Source organism: Protopterus annectens, chromosome 2.part2, assembly GCF_019279795.1.
Source record: "Protopterus annectens isolate FY-2018-M chromosome 2.part2, PAN1.0, whole genome shotgun sequence".
Taxonomy (NCBI): Eukaryota; Metazoa; Chordata; order Ceratodontiformes; family Protopteridae; genus Protopterus; species Protopterus annectens.
Genome location: NC_056730.1, coordinates 569845763 through 569864508, shown reverse-complemented (window position 1 = coordinate 569864508; position 18746 = coordinate 569845763).

Here is an 18746-nt window from a genome sequence, read left to right as displayed (position 1 = left end):
GTCAGTTACTATTGAATGTATTAAATATATCTGCTAGGTAACTGACTCTTTGACAGCAAGTCTAATGCATTGTTGTTGGAGGCAGATGTTACTGGGTTTGAATGTGGGTGGAAGTAGTAATTTTACAAGGGTATATGATACTTTAAATATTTCTACTTATATTGTTGCAGTTTACCTTTGCTTCGAGTTGGTGCGCAGTGCACACCATCATGGAATAATTCTTTAAAGAAAAGAAATGGGGAAGACAGGAAATTGGTGAAATGGGGAGCAAGCAAGTGGAAAAACAAGGTGAAAGGAAGGCAAGAATATGCAGGAAGAATGTAGGAAAGCACGATAGCTATCCATTTCTTCAAGAATAAAACATAACATATATGCAAAAATTTAACTAAATTTGGAGTGTCGCCTCCATAGAGAGGGGTGAACACAACACAATCTGTTGTATAGGGAATTGCACCGAATTAAGTGTGTCATGAAGACGTGTGAAATGGATATATATATATATATATATATATATATATATATATATATATATATATATATATATATATATATATATATATATATATATATATATGTGTGTGTGTGTGTGTGTGTGTGTCTATATATATATATATATATATATATATATATATATATATATACACATATATGTGTGTGTGTGTGTGTGTGTGTGTGTGTGTGTGTGTGCATTTTATATATATATATATATATATATATGTATAGATATATAGATATATATATATATATATATATATATATATAGATATATATATATATATATATATATATACAAAAAAAAAATTTTGTGGGATAGGTGCCCATTTTTATTATTTATTTATTTTTTGTTTTGAGAGAGAGAGAGAGAGAGAGAGAGAGGAATGCTGGAGAACTGATTTAGGAATGTCTGGGTGAGATAGGCTGGGCAGGTGAGGAAGCAATTGCAGTCAGGATACACAAGACAAGAGACAGGGATGGTGAAGGACACAAGAGGTGGGTGAACACCATGGTTGGGGTGAGGGTAAGGACAACGCGAACCCATGGATGTCAAGTTGGGTGACAGTGAGAATCAAGTCATCACCTTGTGGACTGTCATCATTGTCACCTCACTGTGCTGTGGCTACAGTGCCCAATGTATGTGTCTCCAATGAGTGTTCTCCATGAGGATGTAAAGCAGGTGCTCTATCTAGTGTAGGCATGCATAAATAGTGTGGAACACAATCCTACGCACCATCTCTGGCAGTTTCTGTTGGCTGATAAGCTCACCACCTCTGCCACTGCACCCGGAGGGAGCCACAGGCCTATCCTCCGAAGCAGAACTACCTGAGGGCCTAGGTAGTGCAGGGGTGGCAGAGGGGGTGCTACCAGGTTGTGCACCAGATGTACTGGGCAGCGGTGCTGTAGCCGGTGGAGTGGGGGCAGGTGGATCCCATGGGACACGCCTACCCTGCTGTGCTGTGGGAAAAACAAAAAATAAAAAAAATTAAAAAAAAAAAAGACAGAAAAGTGTTGAGGTGAGAGAAAAAAGGCAGAACATTAGTAACTTCAAATTTGACACACAAAGCACTGATGCAATTATTTGACTCTATTCTGTTACCTTTACTTTTAACAATACAAACTTATAACAAGTTTCTTCCTTACTTTTAAGACTACCCAGTTCATAACAGAGGCCCACTATAGTACAGATTGCAGCCAGCAGTCCTTGATATGTGCATACATTGCACATATGCGTGTTCCAATTATACTGATTACAGTTTACAAAAGCCATTTGTGCCACTAGTATAGAGGTATGAAGTTACATTGTAATAATGATGAAAACATAAAAGTATTGTATATTTGGGAAGTGTGGTTTTTGAACCCACAACCGATGACTACTCTCAAATACTGTACTGTTATTTTGGCCTACAGGCTATTACATGCATATTTTCCTTTTACAGTTTAGACATGCATGCTCACTGTTATTTGAGAATATGGAGCTGTTGCTTTGTGCTACAGACTAAGGCATGCATAGCTTCTTTTAAAGTTGAGATATGCTTGTTCAGTTTGATACACCTGTATTAAATAACAAGTAAGCAGTCATTAACTTTTAATGCTACTAAACTACTATGCAAATTATTATTATTAATATACTATTTAGACAGTACTGACTTGATGCAAACAAACCACATGCTCCTTGCATTCTTACTAAATGAACTGCATGGGACCTGACATTCGAAACTTGCTCTGCAGCAGCTGTGGAAAAAACATAACAGAATAAAAGAGAACATCATTATGAATACCAGTCTTGACTATATTCAGCTTTTACCTCTTACAATTACTCACTGAAATTGATACTTACAAATCTGTGTGGTGTCCTCAGTATGAAATTCCCCAATTCAATGGTCGAGAGTGTGCCGCTTTCTCCTCAGGAGGTCATTGAACTGTGTCTGCATTGCTCACTAGTATGGGGGATACCTGTAGCACTGGTTAAAGCCCTGGCAATACTATTCCAGGCTTCAGATTTATATTCTGAGCCTGAATAGTCCTGCTGTGACAACCGGGGCCCATGCTTGTTAACTAGGAGTCCAACAAAGATTTTGGACTTCTGGACACCCCACCTCTGCACCCAAAAGCACACACCCTCACCAGCAACTCCTGACATGCCTGCCACAGCTCAAGCTCAATGTATAATGACCATTTCCCACCAACTGCATTTTATATGCTGATGTTTTCCTGACCACTGCATGTCTCACACTTACTGTGAATGAGAAAAGTTTGGTTTTGCAAGATTTGAAAACACTGCGCATCTCTTAGCATTACATAAACACAGTAAGCGAGGGTACACACTGGCAGGCACTGTGATTGCGTGATGTTAAGCAGTGCACAACACCTAAATGTAACATGTCTATGGTTCTCCTACACTTACAGCTATTAGCACAAGAAGATTGAGAAAATAGTTGTGAATGTTGCACTTCATTGCTATAATCTGCAATCTCACAAAAGTAAAACAAAATTTGCACACCCTATACTGGAATCCCAGACCATCTGCACTCCACATCTACACTTAACAACTGCTGCCATGGGATTAGTGATGTGAAACCCCCATCTTAGTAGTTATTGTAAGGTTCTCACTGTTAATCATATGGCAACGCTGCTTACTGTGTTTGTTAGATGCACAATATTATTAATCAAATGCATTCAGTTTATATTTGTGGCTGTCTGGGTCCTGTCTACAACTTGGGTTGTCCATTACACCATTTTGTGCACTGCTGCACTTAGTGCAAACCAGGTGAGCACAGCTAAACATGTTTATGCCAAGCAACCACTAGTCAAAAAAAAAATTTCTTGTTTCCCGCCTTTCTAAGCTAGTATAGTCCAGTTTTCAGGCTAATGCTGAATTCAGGGCTGTGTTACAAGTTTCTGAGTTGCCCATACCTTACTCGGATAGAGGGAAGTTTTTCTGTTCACCTGTGAGAGAGGGGAACTTTGAGCAGCCATCTGTCCTTGGAGGAGTGGTTCCAGCCCAGGAGTTAGTAGTTTAAAAACTGCATTTGCACGGTTTTGTGCGCCGGGCAGCACTGGTTAGCTAGGGTTAAATTATTCCCGGCTCCACTAAGTCTCCTCTTCAGTTTTTCACTTGAAACTAGTCTAACTCTCAACCTAAGCACTCAAAAAGCATCCTACAGTCCAGCACTTGCTCAGACCTAATAGCAAGCACTAATATACCCCAACACTCGACTGCACAGCAGGGCAAGGCTCTTTATCCACCCCTCACCAATCAAGCGACTAAGCAGCTCACCCTACTATTCAGGAATGACAAAAGGGCAACTTCAGGTGTACTCTCCAGTCCAGCTGGTGAATCTGGGTATCCTGAGGCAATGTTACAACTGCTGCATGTACACAGACAACCCTCTCCTCCTACCACAAAACACTAACATATGTGAGAGATGCAATTATACAGCCAAACTGGAGGCTAAGGTCTCTCCACCCAAGACTGGAACAGACAGTCATGAGGAGAAGGTTAACACTTGCACCACGCCTCCAGCCTCACATAGACCTACTAAACCAGCACTGGCAAAAAATACACATAAATACACAAAATCATACTCGGAGCTCTAAATAAAAATCTGCAAAAGCATCAGAGAGCTCCAAAGCAGACACCCACAAAACTTGCACCTCCCATCACAAACCAGACAACACATAAAACACAAAATCAATGTGCCGCACAATCACAGCCCTTAAGGTGAAATAACATACCTAACACACTAGTAATAGGTGACTCAATAGTCAGGCACACTGATGCCCCACTCACTAGGCTGGACAAGGAGAAGGTTACTGCTAGCTGCCTATCTGGAGCCAGAATCCATCACATAACACAAGCACTCAGGTCACTCCAGAACAAGTACAAATATGACTCTGTCATTGTTCATGTTGGTGTGAATGACCTGAAATGTACCTCTCTGGACTACATGAAAAGAGACATGGAAGAGCTCTCTGATCATGTAGCCCAGGCGGGTATGACCCTGACCCTGAGTAGCATCCTGCCCTCACCAAGAATGATACCTCAGTATAAAGAAAAAATGATCAATTTCAACAATTGGCTAAGCTTCTGGTGTCATTCAAAGGGGATCCAGTGTCTGTCAGCCTGGGATGACATGCTCGACAAGCCACATTGCTTCACAAGAGATGGCTTGCACCTGTCACCCCTTGGCTTTCGAATACTGGCCAAGGCTCTTGCTGCCCCCATAGTGCCTTTTTTAGGCAAAGCTCAAAATTCAAACCCACTACCGTAAACAGCACAAGTAAAAAAATGAGGGTTATGTTACTCAACGCCAGGAGTTTAAATCTCAAAATGCATGCGCTCGAAGCACTCCTAAGTATGGAAAATGTCAACATCTGTGCAGTAACTAAAACCTGGTTCAAGGCTCCAGAGAGCACTCCAGCACTACTGGGCTACAACTCATACCACACATTTCATAGGTTCATAGGTTCATACTAGACTATCTGCCCGAGGGCATTTACAAGCCTAGCCCATAGTTTTGTGGCTTACGCCACCCCTTTAGTATGGGGAACTATACCCATTATTTTGCTGTGCCTCTGTTTCGGCCAGAGAACACGGACTGAAACACAAAAGGAGGGGGTGTATCCATATTCATCAAGGATACTCACACCTCCAGGTTAGTGGTGCAGCATGATACCTCTGAGATCATCCATGTTCAACTAACATCTGGCAAATTTGCAATCCAAATTGTGGCCTGCTACAGATCACCCTCCATGACCCAAGACCACCACTCCGCCTTTCTGGAGACACTGGAAAACATAAAGGTCCTACCAAACACCCTGATATTGGGCGATTTCAATTACCCTACCATTAACTGGGAAAACTACTTGAGTACAAACTCCCAGGCTCAGCGCTTCCTGGAATTTATCAACTCAAATGCCCTGGATCAGCTGGTAAACTCCCCTATCAGAGGCCACAACATATTGGACCTGGTCATCACCAACATGGGTAACAGGTGTTCCGTACCGGAGGTCACCTGTCACTTGTTAGATCAGACCATAAACTAATCACCCTGGATGACCACACCTCACCACCACCCCCAACCAAGGAAACCACAGTGAAAAACTTTTCTAAAGCAAACTTCACCTTACTTAAGGCAGAGGTGGTAAGTTTCACAGCCACCACGCTAAAGGATAACACTGCCCAAGATGCAGAATACTTTACAATTGCACTCTATGAGCACCTACAAGGATGCATGGATTGTGCCATCCCTAGCAAGACCAAGACTCACTCCCCTAAGAGAAGGAAACCAGTCTGGTGGACCCCTGCCATAAACAGGTTATACAACAGAAGGAGGAAACTAGTTCAGAAAAAAAGAAAATCCCAAGAAGGAAAGACATCCCTGATCAGTATCAGTAAGAAACTAAGGTCCCTCATAAAATCATCCAAGACTAACTTTGAAAAAAAAATAGCCAAGGATTCGAAATATAACCACAAAGCCTTCTTTAGCTATGTCAAGAATCTAAGTGGCAACTCGCAGATATGCTCTGAGGTAGTGCAAAATAGCACAAAATATACTGAACCTACTGATATTGCCAACATCCTGGCAGATAGATTCAGTGCAAACTTCACCTCCCTCTCACCTTCAAAAGGGCCCACAACAATACCGGAAAAGTGTAGTGTCCCAGAAATCACAGAAGCACAGGTGAAAAAAGCCCTTTCAAAAGCCAAAAACACAGCATCAATGGGGCCAGATGGTGTCCCAGGCTGCATCTTGCACGAACTACAGAACGAACTAACCCCCCCCCACCTAAACACGCTGTTCAACCTCAGCCTCTCCACAGGCTACGTGCCCATAGAATGGTGCACAGCAATGATTATTCAGCTCCACAAAGGAGGGGCCACAACTGACCCTGGTAACTATTGCCCCATAAGCCTGACTAGCCTGGTCGGCAAGGCTATGGAGCCCATCATCATGGAACTCATTAACAAAGACATTGGGAACCTCCAAACACTTGACCCAACCCAGTTCAGCTTTGTTAAGGGCAGATCATGCCTACTAAACCTAGTTGACTTCTTCGAGACAGTCACCAAGGCCATAGACGAGGGAAAGGTGGTTCACACAGCCTACCTTGATCTCGCCAAGGCATTCAACACCATTCCTCACTCGGGTATTATAGAAAAACTCACCAGCCTGAACATAAACCCCTACGTCACAAGATGGGTTACCAACTGGCTTACAGACAGAACTCACACGGTACGAATAGCGGGCTCCAGCTCCGACTCTAAACCAGTCAAAAGTGGTGTCCCGCAAGGCTCGGTTCTGGGATCCCTAATGTTCGGCATATATTTCTCAGAAGTACAGGGAAACACAGGAGGACTATGGCTAACCAAGTTCACCGATGACTGCAAATTGGGAGCCATAACTGACTCTCCGGATGACATGGACATCCTTCAAAAAGGCCTTACTGAGACAGACACCTGGTGTCACAGTCATGGCCTCAAGCTAAATGCCAAAAAATGCATAGTCATCCCGTTTGGGAAAAACAAAACAACCACGAATTACCACATAGGCGGCAGCCCCCTTAATACAGAAGAGGTAATAAGAGATCTGGGGACCCAGGTAGATAGTAATCTCTCCTTTGATAATCATATTGCCAAAGTAGTTAGGAAATCATTTTATGTGGCCCATCTAATTACTAAGGGGTTCGCATCTAGAAATAAAGAGGTTATAGTGCCCCTCTACTCGTCACTCATCAGACCCATCACAGAGTACAATGCCCCATTTGGGATATACCTCACAAGGCACTTCCAACAGCTGGAAAGACCACAAAAGCACCTCACCAAGAGGATTACTGGCCTCAAACATATGTCCTATGCAGCCCGACTGAAAAAATTCCAGCTGTACTCAGTGGCATATTGCTTACTCAGAGGTCATATCTGCCTGACTTACAAAGCCATGTCCAACTCAGAATTGATGGACATGCTCCACCTAAAGAAATCCAAGTCACTGCGAGCCATGCGCTCTAGTGAGCTAAACCTCGCCACAACAATAAATAGAACATGCTGGAGGGATAGATTCCTGTCACAGAGACTCCCCATGCTTTGGAACAAAATTCCTAACTACATTAGGCAGAGCCCCTCACTAACACTCTTCAAGAGAAGCCTTGGCAAGTGGATGGGTAACTGAAAATACACCGCTGGGATCACTTCATTGGCTCTGCTTGACAGAGGCTCAGTTAATTAATCAATGGGGCAGCGAAAGCCGACATACTCTGGCTAGGCTTGAATATGCCCTCGGGCAGATAGCTTAGTACCTACCTATGAACCTATGAACCTATAAAAACAATATAACAAATGCAAGATTGTCCCGATTTTTGAAGACTGTCCAGATCTTTGTATCATATTTTTGGGCAGCTCCTTGTAAAATATGTGGTTTACTGAGAAATCACTGAAGACTGAAGTACATACATAATGACATACGTTTCAGTTTTGCACTTCATATCCTTTAGAACATGCATGCTAACACTAATCCTATTATTCTACCTACTTTCTATAGTTATCAGACCAATGTGATACAGCTGTTCCTATTTTTGGCCCTTTGTCCCCTCATTCTTGCACGGACAGGTTGGGTGGTACAATCTACATTCTCAGTCTACAGGTTTTCTGGCCATCAGCACTGTTGAGAGCCATGAAACCTTGGTTACGCACACTCTATAGTCAGGCACACTGATGTCCCACTCACCAGACTGAACAAGGAGAAAATAACAGTCAGCTGCCTGTCGGGTGCCAGGATCTGCCACATAACACATGCACTCAAGTCACTCCACAACAAGTACAAATATGACTCTGTCATTGTCCATGCTAGAGTGAATGACTTGAGATGTACCTCCCTGGACTACATGAAAAGAGATATGGAAGAGCTCTTGGATCATGTGACCCAGGCAGGTATGACCCTAGCACTGAGTAGCATCCTGCCTTCGCCAAGAATGATACCACAGTATAAGGACAAAATGATTGACTTCAACAATTGGCTAAGCTTCTGGTGTCATTCAAAGGGGATCCAGTATTTGTCTGCCTGGGAAGACATGATCGACGAACCACGATGCTTTGCCAGAGATGGTCTGCACCTGTCACCCCTGGGATTCAGGTTACTGGCTAAAGCTCTTGCCACCCCTATAGTGCCTTTTTTAGGCAAGGTTCAAAGGATAAAACCATCACCGTAACAAATAGAAGCAGGCAAAATCTGAAGGTAATGCTACTCAATGCTAGAAGTCTAAACCTCAAAATGCACTCTCTCGAGGCACTCCTAAAAATGGAGAACATCGATATCTGTGCAGTAACTGAGACCTGGTTCAAGGCTCCCCTGCAATATCAGGCTACAATTCTTACCACACTTTTCAGCCAAAAAACCAAGACCGAAACACTAAAGGTGGAGGAGTGAACATATTCACCAAGGATATTCACACCTCCAGGCTAGTTGCCCAACACAATGCATCTGAAATTCTCCAGGTGCAACTAACACTAGGTAAGACTGCAATCCAAATTGTAGCTTGCTACAGATCCCCAACCATGCCCCATGATTCTCACTACACCTTTCTAAACATACTGGAAAATATTAAGATACAACCAAACACCCTAATACTGGGTGATTTCAACTACCCTGCCATTAATTGGCAAAACTACTCCGGTACCAACTCCTTTTCCCAACGGTTCTTGGAATTCATAGATTCCAATGCCCTGGATCAACTAATCCATTGTCCCACCAGGGGCTCCAATATCCTAGACCTGGTCATTACCAACATGGAAGATAGATGCTCCACACCAGTGGTCACCCCCTCATTGGTCAGGTCTGACCATAAGCAAATCACCCTTGACATCCACATCCCACCCCCACCCCCCAGTAAAGAAACCTCCTTAAAAAACTTCTCCAAAGCCAACTTCAAGCTACTGAAGTCAGAAGTGACAAACTTCACAACACCCATGCAGACGGGATCTGGAAGTTTGACTGCAGAATCCTACACTAAGGCACTGTACGAGCACATCCACTCGTGCATGAATCGTGCCATCCCAAATAGAACCAAGATGCTCTTCTCCAAAAAAAGGAAGCCAATCTGGTGGCCCTCTGCTATAAACAAACTATGCAACAGAAGGAAAAAACTCTTGCAAAAAGAGGAAAATCCCAGGATGCAAAAAACTCCCTCACCAGCCTCAGTAAGAAGCTGAGATCCCTCATAAAATCCTCAAAAGCTAGTTACGAAAATAAAATTGCCAAAGATTCCAAAGACAACCACAAGGCATTCTATAGTTATGTCAAGAATCTAAATGGCAATGCTCAGAACTGCTCTGAGTTACAACAGAATGGCATTAAATATACTGAACCCAAAGATATTGCCAATATCCTGGCAGATCGATTTAGTGCCAACTTCACCCCACTCTTACCCCCTAAAGGGCCCATCTCAATACCAAAAGATTGCCAAATTTCGATAATGATGGCCACACAGGTAGAAACTGCACTCTCCAAAGCTAAGAATACAGCATCCATGGGACCAGATGACATCCCAGGCTGTGTACTACATGAACTACAAAATGAACTGGCACCTCACCTAAGTGTCATGTTTAATCATAACCTCACCTCAGGCTTCGTGCCCACTGAGTGGCGCACAGCTACAGTTATCCTGCTCCACAAGGGAGGATCCACCTTGGATCCCGGGAACTACCGTCCCATTAGTCTGACAAGCCTGATTTGCAAGGGCATGGAACGCATTATCATGGAACTTATAAACAAAGACATTGGCAACCATGAAACACTAGACCCCTCCCAGTTTGGGTTTGTGAAGGGCCAATCTTGTCTCCTGAATCTGATTGACTTCTTCAAATCAGTCTCCAGAGCTGTGGACGAGGGTAAGGCAGTCCACACAGCCTATCTGGACCTCGCCAAGGCCTTTGACACCATCCCCCACTCTGGAATCATAGATAAACTTACTAAGCTGGGCATAAATCCCTACGTCACTCGATGGATTGCTAACTGGCTTACTGACAGAACCCAGACAGTAAAAGTAGCCAACTCCAAATCCAGCTCCAGACAAGTGACAAGTGGAGTACCTCAGGTTTCAGTCCTGGGACCACTCTTGTTTGGCATCTACTTCTCTGAAGTACAGGTCAACACTAAGGGACTCTGGCTAACAAAGTTTGCAGATGACTGCAAACTGGGAGAAATTATTGAATCCCCAAATGATGTGGATATTCTACAAAAGGGCCTTACAGAAACAGATGCCTGGTGCTAGAGCCATGGGCTCAAGCTTAATGCCAAGAAATGTATAGTTATCCCCTTTGGAAAAATACATGTACCCATGAATTACCACATAGGTGGCAGGACACTAAACATCGAAAGTGTGATGAGAGACTTAGGGACACAGGTGGACAGTGGTCTCACTTTTGATAACCCCATTGCCACAACAGTCAGGAAATCTTTCTATGTGGCACACCTCATCACTAAGGGCTTTTCATCCAGAAAAAAGGAGGTCACTGTCCCACTGCACTCATCCCTCATTAGACCCATTATAGAGTATAATGCCCCGTTTGGTATGTACCTCACAAGACATCTGCAACAGCTTGAAAGGCCACTGAAATACCTCGCTAAAAGAATCACAGGCCTAAAGCAGATGCCATATACTGACCGTCTAAAAAAACTCCAGCTGTACTCTGTGGCATATAGTTTGCTCAGAGGCAATCTCTTCTTAACATACAAGGCCATGTCAAACCCTGAGCTGTTGGACATGCTCCACTTAAAGAAATCCCAGTCCCTCAGAGCCACACGCTCCAGGGATCTAAACCTTGTCATCACAATGAACAAAACATGCTGGAGGGATAGGTTCCTGACCCAGAGACTCCCCATACTCTGGAATAGACTGCCCATACATATCAAGCAGAGCATCTCTTTGGCCCTCTTCAAAAGGAACCTTGATGATTGGATGGGAGATAGGAAATTCACCCTGGGGATCATGTCAGTCGCCCTGCTAGACAGGGGCCTGGAGAAGTAAATATTGTGGGAAGAAATATCCAGGGAATTGTTATGGCTAGGCTTGCATAGGCCCTAGGGCCGATAGCCTAGTACCAACCTATGAACCTATGAACCACACATTATTAATATTCATAGCGTGAATCCGTGAGATGAGCACTATCATGTACATGAAAACACTCCATGTAGGCTGTGCGCAAAACCTACACAGAGTTTATTGAATCCTGCAGATAGTCTGTGTGTGTGTGTGTGTGTGTGTGTGTGTGTGTGTGTGTGTGTGTGTGTGTGTGTGTGTGTGTGTGTGTGTGTGTGTGTGTGTGTGTGTACTCCAGCTTAATTACTAAATCAGTTAAATTAGGCATTGTGTACTATATAAAGTACAGTTGTGTACTAAACTTACTATAACAGTAGATATTCTAATAGATCACTGTTGTAGTCTAAGCAAATTAGGTCTTACCTCAGTGACAGGGCAACTTCCATGTGCTCTGTCAGTGGCTCGAGGGCAACTCCAATATAAAGACAGAACACCAATTTAGCCAGTGTTTTTTGGTCACAACAATGGGAGGCAAGAGCTCTGAAAGGATACTGTACGGAAATAAATCCAACAGTAAACTATATAAACAAACATCTAACATCCCACATCCTGCCAATACAAAAGCTGAGCAGCCAAAATAAAGGAGCTGGAGAGAAGGCCAGCTGCTGCAACTGTGATCTACTAGAACATCTACTTTTAAGTTAAGTTTACTTACACAATTGTATTATGTTCAACATTTAGGTCATTGTTGCAGTAAACCAAGATAACAGGGTTGATCACCATAGCTTAGAAACTAAAAAACTGGGGGAAGATAAAGAATCAGAAGTCCCCCCCCCCAAAGAGTGGCCCTAGCAAAACCTGTTCAGGTCCAGGAAAAGGAGCCCATTTTGTAGTGCTTTGTAAAAGTATCTACATAGGACTAAATTGCTGTTTCTAGAGTTCACCCCTTTCCAGAAAGCCACTGAAGAAACCAAAGCCTTTGTTGAATGGGCCCTAACCCTGTCTAGAAGTAGCTCAGTAGGTGTGCATAACAAAAGGAAATAGCATAAGACAACATAACACAAGCACTCAGGTCACTCCAAGGCAAGTACAAATATGACTCAGTCATTGTCCATGCTGGTGTGAATGACCTGAGACGTACCTCCCTGGATTACATGAAAAGAGATATAGAGGAGTCGGTATGACCCTGACCTTGAGTAGCATCTTACCCTCACCAAGAATGATGCCACAATATGAAGACAAGATGATCAATTTCAACAACTGGCTTAAGTATTGCTGTCATTCAAAGGGGATCCAATGCCTGTCAGCCTGGGATGACATGCTTGACAAGCCACGATGCTTCGCTAGGGACGGCTTGCACCTGTCACCCCTGGGCTTTCGGATATTGGCAAAGGCTCTTGCCACCCCCATACTGCCTTTTTTAGGCAAGGCTCAAAAGACAAACCCACCTCCATAGGTATCACAAGGGATAAGAAACTAAGAGTAATGTTACTCAACGCCAGAAGTCTAAACCTCAAAGATGCCCGCACTCGAAACTCTCCTTAGCATGGAGAACATCGATATCTGTGCAGTAACAGAAACCTGGTTCAAGGCTCCCGAGAGCACCCCAGCACTACCAGGTTATACCTCATACCATGCTTTTCGGCCCCAAAACTTGGACCGAACCACAAAAGGAGGGGGGAGTATCAATATTCATAAAAGATACCCACACCTCCAGGTTGGTGGCACAGCACGAAGCATCAGAGACTATCCATGTGCAACTAACAGTGGGTAAAACTGCCTTCCAGTTTACAGCCTGCTACAGACCACCCTCCCAAACCCAGGAACCCCACTCGGCCTTCCTGAAAACACTGGAAAATATGAAGGTCTCTCCAAACACCATTATATTGGGCGACTTCAACTACCCAAACATAGACTGGGAGCATTACTCTAGCTCCAGCACCTTAGCCCAAAGGTTCCTAGAATTTATAAACACAAATGCTATGGAACAACTTGTTACCACTCCCACAAGAGGGGAAAACATACTGGACCTGATCATCACCAACATGGGGGCTCTATGCTCCAGACCAGAAGTGTATCCCTCACTGGTAAGATCAGATCATAAACTAATCTCACTGGGTATTCACATCCCGACCCCACCCCCTGCCCAGGAAACCACAGTGAAAAACTTCTCTAAAGCAAATTTCATACTCCTCAAAACCGAGGTGGAATCCTTCAAAGCCCCCGGGCTGTGGAAAATACGGCCCAGACCACAGAATCCTTTATAAACGCATTCTATGAACACCTTCAGGAATGCATGGATCATGCAATCCCAAATAAAACCAAGACCCAATCCTCCAAAGGCAGGCCTCCTGTCTGGTGGACCCCAGCCATAAACAAACTATACAATAGAAGGAGGAAGCTACTACATGATAGAGCAAAATCCCAAAAAGGGAAGGCATCTCTGATCAGTATTAGCAAAAAACTACGGGCACTCATAAAATCGTCTAAGGCCAGCTTTGAGAGAAAAATTGCACAGGACACTAAGGGTAATCACAAGGCTTTCTTTAGTTATGTTAGGAACCTGGGTGGGAATTCCCAGATATGCTCAGAATTAGTCCAAAATGGCAAAAAATACACCAAACTCACAGACATTGCCAACATCCTAGCTGACAGGTTCAGTGCAAACTTCTCCCCCCCTCCCCACCAAAAGGGCAAATATCTATCCCAGAGAGTGCTGCCCTCCTGACATCTCAGATGCTCAAGTAAGAGCCGCCCTCTCCAAAGCAAAAAACACAGCATCAATGGGACCAGACGGTGTCCTGGGCTGCATCCTACATGAACTCCAAGAAGAGCTAAACCCAAACATAAAACTACTGTTCAATCTCAACCTTACTACAGGATATGTACCCAAAGAGTGGCATACAGCAACAGTGGTCCCTCTCCACAAAGGTGGTGCCTCAACGGATCCTGGAAACTATCGCCCCATAAGCCTGACTAGCTTGGTCTGCAAAGCTATGGAAAGGATCATCATGGACCTCATAAATAAAGATATTGGGGACCTACAGACACTGGATCCTACCCAGTTTGGCTTTGTTAAGGGCAGATCCTGCCTCTTAAACCTGGTCGATTTCTTTGAAACAGTCACCAAGGCCATTGACGAGGGGAAGGTGGTCCACACAGCCTACCTGGACCTCGCAAAAGCCTTCGATACAATACCCCACTCGGGCATTATAGATAAGCTCACCAGCTTAAATATAAACCCCTATGTCACTAGATAGGTTGCAAACTGGCTCAAGGACAGAGCCCACATGGTTAGAATTGCTGGAGCCATGTCAGACTCCAAACCAGTTACAAGTGGCGTCCCACAAGGCTCAGTCCTGGGACCTCTCTTGTTCGGTATATATTTCTTGGAGGTATAGGCCAACACGGAAGGACTGTGGCTGACCAAGTTCGCAGATGACTGCAAACTAGGCGCCATAATCGACTCTCCAGCTGACACAAGCATCCTACAAAAGGGCCTCATAGAAACAGATAACTAGTGCCAGAGCCATGGCCTCAAGCTAAATGCCAAAAAGTGTATAATCATCCCCTTTGGCAAAAACAAAGTGCCCACAAATTATCACATAAGTGGTAATCCATTAAGTATGGAAGAAGTAATTAGGGACCTGGGGACCCAAGTTGATAGCAATCTCTCATTTGAAAACCACGTGGCCAAAGTGGTTAGAAAAACATTTTATATAGCCCACCTAATCATGAAGGGATTCACATCTAGATCAGGGGAGGTCATCGTGCCTCTTTACTCATCCCTCATCAGGCCCATAATTGAGTACAATGCCCCTTTTGGGATGTACCTTACCAGACACCTGCAGCAACTGGCAAGACCCCAAAAGTACCTCACCAAGAGGATCAAAGGGCTCAAACAGATGCCATATGCTGCCCGGTTAAAGAAACTCCAGCTCTATTCAGTGGCATACCCCTGCTCAGAGGCTATCTGTGCCTGACGTATAAAGCCATGTCCAACCCAGAATTAATGGACATGCTGCACCTCAGAAAATCCAAATCCCATCGAGCTACACGCTCGAGAGACTTGAACCTCAGCACTGAAATAAATAGGACATGCTGGAGGGACAGATTCATAACCCAGAGGCTCCCTTCACTCTGGAATAAAATCCCAGTCCAGGTTAGGCAGAGTCCCTCATTGACTCTCTTCAGGAGGAATCTTGATGTGTGGATGGGAGATCGTAGGTTTACCCCGGGTATCACTTCTGTGTCACTGTTTGACAGAGGCACATTATACTAACCTCGAAAGAGGGCATAGCAAAATTCATTTAAAATGGGTGGCGAAAGCCAAACACACTCTGGCTAGGCTTATAAATGCCCTAGGGCAGATAGCCTAGTATGAACCTATGAACCTATGAACAACCATCTGGAAATAGTCTGCTTTGTCACTGGTTGTACTTTCCTCCTTCTTTCACACAATGCAAACAGTTCATTAGCTTTCCTGAAAGTTTGAGTTTTATCAAAGTAGTATCTGAGCTTCCTGTGGACAACTAGTTTGTGAAGTATCTTCACACCGCTTGTTCTTGGTTTCAAGGAATAAGACATGGAGAGAAATACTCTGGTTAAATGTAAACTCTGAGGCAACTTTAGGAATAATGGATGTTATTTCTCACATCCTTGTGAAAAATGAGGTAAGGCTGACTGACCATAAGAGCTTGTAACTCAGATACTATCCTATCAAAAGTCAAGGCAATGAGCAACACATTCCATGTTCAGAGTCCCAAGTTATCCTGATTGGCTGGTTCAAATGAAAAAGTAGTAAGCTTTTCAACTACAAAGTGAAGATCCCAAGGAGGAGCCATCTGCTTTCTAGGTGGACGGATATGCAACACCCCTTTCAAAAACTGTTTAACTCAAGGATGGTAGAAAAGGGGAAATCTAAGGGCAGATAAGTGGAAATGGCCAACAGGTGAACTTTGAAAGAGGAATGAGAAAGGCCAGAGGACAGTAACTTTCACAAATCAACTACCAGAGGCAGTCAGGCCTGAAGATGGTCCTGGTCCTTGGACTCGTACCAAGTAGAAAACCTTTTCCACTTGCACATATATAAGTTTCTTGTAGTAGTTTTGTTTCACCTTCTTTAGTGCAACAGGCATATCCTCAAAAAAAAGTTGCCTAAAGTAATCAAATATCCTATCAATAGGCCATTAGTTGATGCGATTTCAGGTTAAGGTGCATCCATCCCCCCACTACAACCCCCACCCCCCATCTTGCGTGAGCAAATATAGCCTGTGGAGAAGCCTGTGGTAACTGCTATTTTAAGGATTGAAAAAAGGAAGAACCACTGATTCCTTGGATAAAAGGGAGTCACAACTACTATTTTTGTGGATTCCTTCTGGATCTTTAGAAGAACTCTGGATAACAATGGAAAGGGTGGAAGAGCATGCAGGAACATTCTCATACATGGGAATGAAAAAACATCTGTCTTCCAGGCTTGTTTGCAAGGAATCTTGCAGTTGAATTTTTTTTAGTTGTCTGTAAGCAGATCCACTTGAAGTGTTCCTCACAGTTGGATCAATTCATGGAAGACCCATGATCAAGTTTCCATTTGTGATGGTCTGTCCTGGTCATGCTTAACTTATCTGCAACCAAGATTTGCTCTGATGGAATGAATGAAACCCGTATAGTCAAACTGAACTAAGCTGCTGTCTCCCAAACTTGCAAAGTCAGTTTTCAAAGATGACAGGATCTGGTACCCCTTTGTTTATTTATGTACCACATCACTGTGGTGTTGTCTTTATAAAGTTGTAGGAGATCAGGGACAAAGAGATGACTTAAGGCTTTCCGAACTTTGACCACTGACAGCATCTCTCTGGAATTTATGTTTCTGTCTGTTGTGAGGGTTCTGCAGAGCTTACACTTTCAATTAATAATAAAAAAAAAACACCTTAAGAATCCACAGATAGTTGTATTTAACAAACAAAGCTTGCACTTTCACCCTTTTAGAAACTGCTCCCTACACCAGGTCTGGTACATCTTCAGTAAAAATCAGGAGAGGGATTGAAAGAAAGAATGGGAGATCTGGATTGTGAGAGCTCTGGTCTACATACCAGAAAAATCTCATTTTTAACAAATCCCAGAACAGGGATCTGAAAAGATAAATGGTGCAGGTGCCAAGTGCAGACTGATCCAAGGTAACACTGGATTTTTCTCATATGGAGTCTGATTGAGGCAGCATGAGAATCATTGATGCCATGTACTGCAAAATCCTAAGAGAAAGCCTTGCAGATGCCTGAATATGAATGGAAAAACTCAGGAAAAACTGCTGACACATTTTGCCTGTGGAGGAAAAAAAGGCTCTTCCCAGGACACAATCTAGCAGACATCCAGCAAATGCAACCCTGTGAGTACGCATACGAGAAGATTTCTTGAAAGTTGACTTGAAAACCCAAATTGAGTAGAAGATTGTGAACAATTGCTAAAGACTATCAACAGCTGGAAAAAAAGTCTGCAAAGGTAAGACAAGCTAGAGAAGGGAGACAAAAAAAAGGGACTGAAGAGGAAGTATTTTGAACTTTGAAATCTTGACAAAAAAGGTTTAAGACAAAAATGGCCCATCACAGCCCCCCAGGATTCTTCCCTCTTTTAGTACCAGAAAGTTTCACGGATAAAAACCTTTGCCCATTTGTCAGGTGGCACTGGTTCTATTACTCCCTGTGCAAGCATTTGATGCAGAATGAGAGGAAAGGAGCAGACTTGTTTCAATGATCAAGGGGTAATCCCCTGAAAAGGAGGGAGGGATTCCCACTGCCAAATGTATCCTTGCTGAAAAAGAAGTTATGTACTCACCATAATGCTCCATGTTTGTTGTCCATCTCACCGTTCATTCTTACAATGATGGGTTTGGAGCTGATTCTTGGCTCCGACTCGGCTGAATACATAGTTGAAAGTCTCAAACCTGGCTCGTGGCAAGTAGGCATCCCACAATGCAGTGGTGTAATTCCCCAAATCTTGTTTGCTGCTACTACTGAATGAAATGTAAACTATATACACATATACAAATATATACTATACTCAATAGAAGGAGAAACAAACTGAAACAAAGAACTCAGGAAGGTAGTAAAAACATCTACCAGGTCCACAAGGAGTCTTTGGCAGGGGGAAGGAGGGAGGGTTCGTAAGAATGAATGGTGAGATGGACAACAAACATGCAACATTATGGTGAGTACATA